Raw genomic sequence first — 9,632 nt, forward strand, 5'->3', positions numbered from 1 at the left:
TATCAATAGGCTACCTTTTAATATGCTTGCATTTATCTGTGCACGAATATTATTTCCTTATCCCTTTGTTATTTTGTGGCAAAAATTTAAAGTCACTTTTGCAATACAAATCATACTTATAAATAACACTTGAGGAATTATTTATGGGCTCATTTATGCAAAATTCAGTCCGTTATGATGCCCCTTTTCTTTTTTTAATTTTTATTTATTGAATCATCGTCAGAACAGTTAAAAAGCTTTCAGGTTTAAGTCTCAGTCATACAATGATCATACACCCATTCCTTCACCGGTGCACATTTTCCACCACCAAGAAGCCCAGTATACTCCCCATCCCACCCCTCCCCTGCCTGTATGACAGATGATTTCCACTTTTCTCTTTCACTAGTTTGATTACATTCAATATTTTGACAAAACACCCACCATTATTATTTGGAATTTCCCCCCCAACAATCACAAACAACTGCCAAAAAGGCATCATTAGATAATTTGTTTTCTATTGCTGATTATGAAGAGCGTATGATGTCGATTTTGGAATTCTGATATTTTAGTAATTAAGTCTGGAGGGATTTCTGCCAAAAGCTGCTGAGTTCCGAGATTAGTTTGTGTGCCTCTGGGATCATGTCCATTAAGGAGCTTGATAAGTAGCTGGAGGAGCCGTTCCTGGGCAGCAACTCGGGTTCTTGTCGCGGCGGGGGAGAAGGTGATGCCCCTTTTCATCCACAAATAATTTGGGGTGTAGCTCTAGAAGACCAGCAGTCCTTCTTTTTTTAATTTTATTAATTCATCATGAGATATCATTACAAGCTTTCATGTTTGAGTTACAATCACACAATGATCAAACACCCATCCCTCCACCAGTGCATATTCCCCCACCTCCAATATCTCCAATATACCCCCCCTTTCCCACCCTCCCACTGCCTCCATGGCAGACAATATTCCCCATACTCTCTCACTCAACTTTTGGGCATTACGGTTTGCAATGCAGATACTGAGAGATGAGAGGTTGTCATGTTTGGTCCTTTATCTATTTTCGGCACACCTCTCCCATCCTGACCGATTCCTCCAACCATCGTTTTCTTAGTGATCCCTTCTCTGTTCCAACTGTCCTCTCCCCACCCGCTCCTGAGACAGGCTTCCAACTATGGAGCAATCTTCCTGATCCTTATATCTACTGGGTGTCGGTCTCGTGTTATGTTATTTTATATTCCACAAATGAGTGCAGTCCTTCTATATCTGTCCTTCTCTTTCTGACTTATTTCACATAGCATGATATTCTCCATGTCTATCCACTTATAAGCAAATTTCATGACTTCATCTCTCCTAACAGCTGCATAGTATTCCATTGTGTAGATGTACCAAAGTTTCTTTAACCAGTTGTCTGTTCTCAGGCACCTGGGTTGTTTCCAGATTTTGGCTATTGTGAACAGTGCGCAATGAAGATATAGGTACAGATAAGATCAGCAGTCTTGTGGTGTGGATACAGCTCAAAGGGCTGGGTTTGATTCCTGGTACCACGTGATCACCCAACTACCACTGAGTGTGCTTCTCCCCAAAATACCGGCAGTCTTTTAAAACATAATCTCAGGCAGCCAGAGGGTAAGGCATTTGTCTAGCATGCACCATCTTGGGTTCAATCATTGCACCCCCTAGGGTCCCCCAAACACTGCCAGGAGTGATCCCTGACCACAGAGCCAGTAGTAAGCCCTGAACACAGTTGGGTGTGGCTCAAAACCCAAAAATAACCAAAATATAACCTTAAAGTCATTGTTACACTTGAAGAATTAGCCGGTAATTCTTTTTTTTTTTAATTTTCGATTTTTGGATCACACCTGGCAATGCACAGGGGTTACTCCTGGCTTTGCACTCAGGAATTACTCCTGGCAGTGCTCAGGGATCCATATGGGATGGTGGGAATCGAACCCGGGTCAGCTGCGTGCAAGGCAAATGCCCTACCTGCTGTGCTATTGCTCCAGCCCCTAGCTTGTAATTCTTTAATACATATTGATACCTTTTTAAAGAGAGATTTGTAGCTGTCATATTGATTTTTACCTTTGCCAAGCATACAGTGTTAGATGTAAATGTGCTGTGTGTGGGGTGTGTGTGTGTGTGTGTGTGTGTGTGTGTGTGTGTGTGTGTGTGTGTGTGTGATGGTCTTGGAGAGATAATTCCCAGAAAAGCACATCTTGGGGCCCACGTAAGAGCACTAGGGAGAAGGTACTGCAGGGGCCACACAGAAGCCAGGAAATACATGAGGGAAGAAGGTAAATGCACTTAGGGCAGAAGCACCTTCCAAACCAGATTGCCTGTCTGGATTACTAACCTCTTGACCTGGCCATTTCCTACTAGCTCACCATCTTCTAGACACCCTGTTATGGACTAAAGTATAACCACAGCCACTCCCTTCCCATACAACAATCTATGTCAAAACCCTAATAACTACTACCCCTCCACATCACCTCAGTAATGACATGTTTAATAGATTAAAGATAATTTTAAAGACGTGAGTAAGCTAAAATATGGCACTAAGGTCCACTCCAATCCAACCCAGAGGATTAGAGTGGATCTAACTGGTTACTCTTTTGAAGAGGAAATTGGGAACAGAGTTAATAGAGGCTTGTAAGGGGAGAATGAATAGAAGGAAGACACAGGTGAGTCACCTTGCTGTGCCTTGGGTCTGCTCTTCCCAGGGCACCCAAATTCACTTATCTTATTTAACTCTCCCATTGCTGGTATTATAATGGCAGCCAAGACAACAAATTCATTTTTTTAAATGTGTGTGGTGCATGTACACACACATCATGTATATTTATATGCTGAGTTTTTATGTTGTTGCTTTGGGAGGTGGGGTGATAGAAATATTGAAGCCCAGGCTTCTTCCCGGAGTCATTATCCTCTCCCATCCCACCTACACACCTGTTTTTTTTACTGGTCTTTCTCACCATCACTGGAATGTAACTTATTTTTCTAAAGAGAAGTCCGTGAATGACTGCTGCGTCCTCAGCGCCAGTAACAATGACGTTGGTGGGCCCCACGGGTGACTTCTGTGAAGCAGGGAGGAGAAAGACAGTCACTTTATCCCCAACCACCTCTGCCACCCAGGACCCAGGGTTATTGCGTTCTTGTCTTGCCTCACAGAAAGGAATTTCAGGAGTAGACAAGCAGTGAAATAAATAGATTTTAGTCGGATGGTTTTTTTAAGGTGTGGAGAGGGAGAGAGTGAGAGAGAGTAAGGTACTCAAGAGAGAACTTGGGCGTCTCCAAGGGTGTGTTAGGACCCACTTAGCTGGAGAACTGCCATGACAGGCTTTGTGGCCTTCTGAGTGACCTAGGCTTCTTCCCGGAACAAGAAAAGAAAAAAAAAATAGATGCTTTTGTCAAAGATTACATTTCTGGAATAAGATTAAGTCTCGTGAATGTAACTGCCAGGGAGTTGGGCTGGATGTTGCAGTCTAAAACAACAACAAAATATATGTGTAGTAATAGAACATTGCTGAGTAATACTTGCCAAAATGAAAGTATAAGAACTTGCTGAACCTAGTGCTCAGGGTCCTTGTTGAAGCCCGCTGCGATGGGCGGATACTTGGACCCCAGCTAGCTGGAACAATAAACCTCACTATATGATTTGCATTATCGGCTCTGTTCTCTGTTCTTGAGGGGTGGTCAACTCTTCTGGTACTCCTGCCTGAGAACCATCAACTGTACCGTATTCATTCTACCTTTAACACAAGATGCCAACTTATTCAGGATGCAGAAGCTCACGATCAGGAGTAAAAGCAGAAGTACTAGGGGTCTCAGGGGGGGAGAGATGAGATCAGGGTGACAAGTTGACTTTTCCCAGCACTGTTTCTATAACAATATTCCTGCAGCACAATCTTGACCATTAAACACAATTCAGGGGGACTGGAGTTGGCAAAGTAGAAAGGGGACAAGCAAGGGGTTACATGCAGGACAATAGGCTCAGTAGGTCCCTGAACAAACACATATCCCAGCGTGGATCATAACTGACACAGATCGAGGCTAATTCTACTTGTTTCAGTATCAGAGAGTACCCAGTGCCAAAACTGGGGCATGTAGTAGAATCCAATTATCTAAGAGCACTATAGCAGGAATCCAGACAATCTGTCCAATATCTTTTCCATAGAGCTTCCCAAAAAGGTACTAGAACAATTCTGCAGATGTAATTTAAAGAGTTTCTTATAACAATACAGTTTAATCATTTCCTTTCCTTAAAACACAACCTCAAACCTTCTACACATTCCTTAACATTCATTCTGTCCTGAAACTTTCCTTCATTCCATTTCAAAACCAACTTCACTTTAACAGGATTCCTTTCCTTTTCCCACGGATGATATTTCCATCCATTATCTTTCTGACTTAAGACATACATCTATATTAGTACATCATAATCTCCCAAGTTTAGACACAAGTTACCAATCACCTCACTTAACATGACAAAACTGTACTCTGCAGTGCTATTTGAAAAGCATTAGATCAGTTATATAGACATTCAAAAGGCCTTAAAAATGCTCACAATTAAAGTTCTTACAATGTATATTCAATGGGCAAAAGATCACCTCACATTAGAAATTAACTAGGAGGCCTCTTTAGGATTCTGATCTTTCGGAAAACACAGATATAAAAGGATTAAAACACTCATAGACTACCATGAAACAGTAAGGATTTCACATTTGTCTGAAGGTCAGGAATAGGTTGATACCTGGTGACAAAGCTTTGCATGAAATAAAGTTATCATAATAATAGCATGCATTTTCATAAACTGGAAAGACTGATTAACAATATAGTCAGGAAAAAGTTGACTAGTTATTTTCCCACATTTTCCACGAAATTCTCCATTCTCAGAAACTATTACAGCAGGGCTGACATCTGAGATTAACCCATTTTATAACTCTTTACTTAGTAGTTCTAGAAATTTTAGTTACCAAAAGTCTTGAGAGATCAATTAGAGCACTGATCAATTAGATCAATTAGGACAAGTTTTGCAACCAGTTTTATAACTCTAGAAACTCATGTTTAAACTAAACCATTACTTTTTCAACTTGTTTTCATGTATCATAATTATTTCAACTCACAAGATTTTCTAGGTCAAATATTCTAAACCAATGCATAAGACCTTTGAACCATCAATTTTTATGAAACAAGAGAAAACCTTTTTTTTACTTAATTTCAATAGTTCTTGTACCTTAGTTATTTCAAATCATGAACTTTCTACACCAGATACTTTTAACAATTCCACAAGAATACAAACATGCTTTCAGACACAGAAAGAGGCCCTTCGTTTTTACCAAACTTTGATATAAGCATAAGAAAACATTCGAACCGCCAATGTCTATTAAAAAAAATAAGAAAACTTTATTTTGATATCTTCTATGTCTCTGATTTGTAAGCCACTGCCACTGTCCTCCCGTTGTTCATCAATTTGCTTGAGCGGGCCCAGTAACGTCTCCATTGTGAGACTTCTCATTACTGTGTTTGGCATTATTGAATACTCTCGGTAGCTTGCCAGGCTCTCCAAGAGGGGTGGAGAAATCGAACCTGGCTCAGCCGGGCTGGCTGCCCTCAAGGCAAACGCCCTACCACTGTGCTACGCAACCCTAAATTCTCATTAAGGTTATCTCTGCACTGTCTCACAGAGCTCTTATCTTTCTGCTCCTTTTGGCTCTAGCTCCAGGCCTTTTCTCAGCTCCAGAACCCTCCCAGGTACTGGATCTGAGAAATCTTCAGTGATTCCAATAAGATCTAGATTGAGAATTTCTATTTCTCTGTAGGCTCAACATTCTGATGAGAAGTCTCTGTTTAAACCTGGTCTAACAAGTTCCAAAACCACTTAAATCTTTCAAATTGCTGGGTTGCATACTCTGCTCAGGTCTAAAAATGTCTACTTCTGATTTCATCAAACCTGGCTCTAACAGACAAAAAGACAATGAACTGACTACAAACAGTTAACTATATGATCTTGCATTTTCTTTCCTCCTCTGCTTTGATAATCCCATTTCTTTTACTTCCGGCATAAAGATCAAACTGCAAGATGGTCTGGTAATGCAAACTGCCACTCACTGGCCATCTTTCCCTGTGCTCAGGCTTATACTTAGGCCACGTGGTGTTACAGAGGTCAACAAGACACTCCTTATTTAAACTACTTAGTTGGAAATTCCTCCCATGTTTTAACAAGCAACCTAAAGGAGAATCTTTGGTTATCAATGTAGAATTTCCCATATTTCCTGAGTGCCAGCAATGACTTATGAAAAAGGATGGTTCCTTGGCAAAACTTTGTCTTTCTTAGCTTGCTACATCTACCCTGCCTTTTGCAGGTCTGCTGCCTTTTCCTGGCTTTTTACCTGCCTTTTACACTTTTTTTTTTTTTTTTTGCTTCTCTTTGCCTAGAGCTAAATCTGCTGGCTACCGATCCCCCTCTTTAGACTGGGACTGAGTGGGGTAAGGATTTTCTAGGTCTAGCCTGGAAGCTGATCTGCCTTAGTTCCACAGAACCTTCTTAATAATTGTGGGTTTTCCTCCCGCTCCTCCCACACTGGATGGTGACAAGAGACAGATAAAGGAGGGGTGCCTCTTTGCAGAGACCATTCAGGTGTTTGCCTGGCCGGTGGAAAACTTAGCCATAGTGGTTCAGTGTTGTGACTTGCGACCAGCATCTATGCCAGTGCCACCCTTGACTGTACATCTTCCATGGAATCGCAGACAGCCCACTCGAGTTCTGTGACTTAGAGGGACTTTAAGAGTGCCGGGTCGTGGAGCCAACAAAATCACGCCCGATAGGAGGACCTATCAGAGTGCTCATGCACACACACATTCACACAGAAGTTATCACATTCCTCTCTCTTCCCCACCCCACCCCCAGATGTTAAGGGTGCATACCTCCATGGCAGATTTTCCACAGGTAATCACCTTCCTCATGGATTTCTCAACTGACTCCTAATGTCAGGGATGGCTCCCACGACCTCCAGCAGTGGAATGAATCTCCAGGGTCTCCAGCCGCTTCATTCTCCACCCAGATGAGAATTTTCAACCAGACCCAGACAGGGCCTTCCAGTCCCCCCAGACAGAGGTGGCCAAACCTCCTTACCGCGGTCTTGTCCCTAACAGTTTAAGCCTTGTTATTGGGGTCATCTGTTCTCGAGGAGAGGGTCTCATCTCACTGGGGCCTCCAAATGTTGGAGTGCAGAGTCGACTACCCTTCAAGAATAGAGAACAGAGCCGATAATGCAAATCACATAGTGAGGTTTATTGTTCCAGCTAGCTGGGGTCCAAGTATCTGCCCAACGCAGCAGGCTTCAACAAGGACCCCAAGCACTAAGTTCAGCAAGTTCTTATACTTTCATTTTGGCAAGCATTACTCAGCAATGTTCTATTACTACACATATATTTTGTTGTTGTTGTTTTAGACTGCAACATCCAGCCCACCTCTCTGACAGTTACATTCCCAAGACCTAGAAGCCTAGGTCACTCAGAAGGCCACAAAGCCTGTCACGGCAGTTCTCCAGCTAAGTGGGTCCTCACAGGCAGAGAGAGGCTCTACACACACACACCAGCATTAGACACGAAAGCATGAAAATACACATCTCAAGAGGGGAAATACCAAGCAACACAAGTGCATGGGCACCACATGGGCTTGACCACATAGGGAAATAAGCGAATTAGCTCGGACAGTATATGTGAGCGCTTCCTTCGTTCACGGTGGCCTTTATAGGGTTTCTCCAGGGGCTGGAGAGATAGAGCAGCGGGTAGGGCGTTTGCCTTGCACGCAGCCGACCCGGGTTCGATTCCCAGCATCCCATATGGTCCCTTGAGCACCGCCAGGAGTAACTCCTGAGTGCAGAGCCAGGAGTAACCCCTGTGCATCGCTGCGTGTGACCCAAAAAAACATAAATAAATAAATAAAAAATATAGGGTTTCTCCAACCTGCCCTCACGTGGGGATTCTACCTAGGTCAAAGTCCCTTGCCAAGGTTACCAGGGGACTTGGGAATGGTGATGATCTTTAAAATTCCTTTCCGGGTCTCTTGTTCCTGCAGGAGCTTCTTTGGGTCCATTGCTAGAGCAGGTGAGGGTCTTATCAGGCCTTGGTTCCTGATTTCTGCAGGGCTGGCTTTTGCCGTTGCCTTGGGAGGGGGCTTCCTACCTTCCTTCCTTCCTTCCCTACCAGCCTACATCAATAATACGGGCGCGAAGGTGAGGGATGCAGGGCTGAGTGAGGGGCAGGGGAGGAGCGGGCGGCGGGCCACGTGGCCTCCGGGGCCCTTTGTCGCGGGCCGGTGTGTGCTAAGTGGCTGCTGCCCTCGGGGACTGGGCCGCCGCTTCCGGGTTCCGGGTTTCCGGGGACCCCCACCCACCCTCCTGCCGCCCCTCGGGGGCGGAGCGGGCCGCTGGGGTGCGGACGGGCCGGGAAAGGCGCGCGCACGTGGAGCCGCGGTGCAGCTGGAGGGCGCCGCACCTGGGGCGGGTGGGTGAGCGCGGGGGTCGCGGGGGACCCCGGGCAGGGCCAGGGCGCTGCGGCCTAAGGGGCGGGGACCCAGGCCAGGCTGGCCGGCTGCAAGCACTGCGGGGTGTCCCCTCGGTCCCCGAGAGCTAGCTGGCGGGCAGTGGTGGGTGGGGTTGCGGGGCGCGTGGATGCGGGGCCGCCCGGGCAGCCTCTCGGCGCCTGCAGAGCGAGCCGGGAGGCGCAAACGCGGGCCGTTGGGGCAGCTGCATTGTGTGCAATCGGGACGTGGCTGGGCTCCGCGGGACCCGGGAAGAACAAAACCTGTTAGCGCCCGGCCGGCCTGAGCTGCGAGTCCCCACGGGACGCCCCCGCGCTCGGCTCCTGCCCACGTCCTCGGCCCGCCGCGATCCGGTGAGTAGGGGGCTCGGCTGCGGGGTCGCTCCGTGGGCGGAGGCGCGCGTGGGAGCCGTGAGAGAGGGCGTCTTCCTGATGAAGCCCTCCGTCACGGACTGATGCCTTTTTAAGGCTACAAAGTTTCTCCACTTAGGTAACAAGACGTTCACTTTTTTTTTTTTCTTTTTCTTTTTTTCTTCTGTGTTCCGCGGCAGGAGAATTTTCCGTTTGGTCCAATCAGCTGGATGTGATTCCTTTCTCTGCACAGCCGGAGAGGGAAAAAAAAAACAAACCAGTAAACCCTAAGAAGCCCCTCAGTCACTACCCTTCCTCACACACTTGAAAGGTGGGCTAGCTACTGTCCCAAGGGAGGAAGGGACCCCAGGTAACCTGGACCTGGCCTTTGGTGGAGGCACCTGCCCGGAGGCAGAGCCTGGAGGAGCTGATGAATTTGCAGAGGCCCCTGTTCTGCAGGGGAGCTCCCTCCAGGGACGTGGGGTGGGCTTTACTTTGAACACAGACCTGGCGTCCCTCCTCCCCCTCCCAACTTTCAGCATTTCCGAAACCAGGAGTACCGTGCAAGAGTCGTTGAGGGAACTTGCCAGTGGCTGGGTGTGGGTGGATGGTGCAGTTGCCTGGTCCTGCTGACCCAGGTGGTACTTGGGCCGTGCAGTTCCATCCATGGCATAATTGAGATTCATCGATTTCGATTAATTTGCTCCAGGGGGAACCAGTAACGTCTCCATGGTGAGACTTGTTACTGTTTTTGGCATATCGAATATGCC

Source organism: Sorex fumeus, unplaced genomic scaffold (assembly GCF_029834395.1).
Source record: "Sorex fumeus unplaced genomic scaffold, SorFum_2.1 ptg000047l, whole genome shotgun sequence".
In the NCBI taxonomy this organism is placed as follows: Eukaryota; Metazoa; Chordata; class Mammalia; order Eulipotyphla; family Soricidae; genus Sorex; species Sorex fumeus.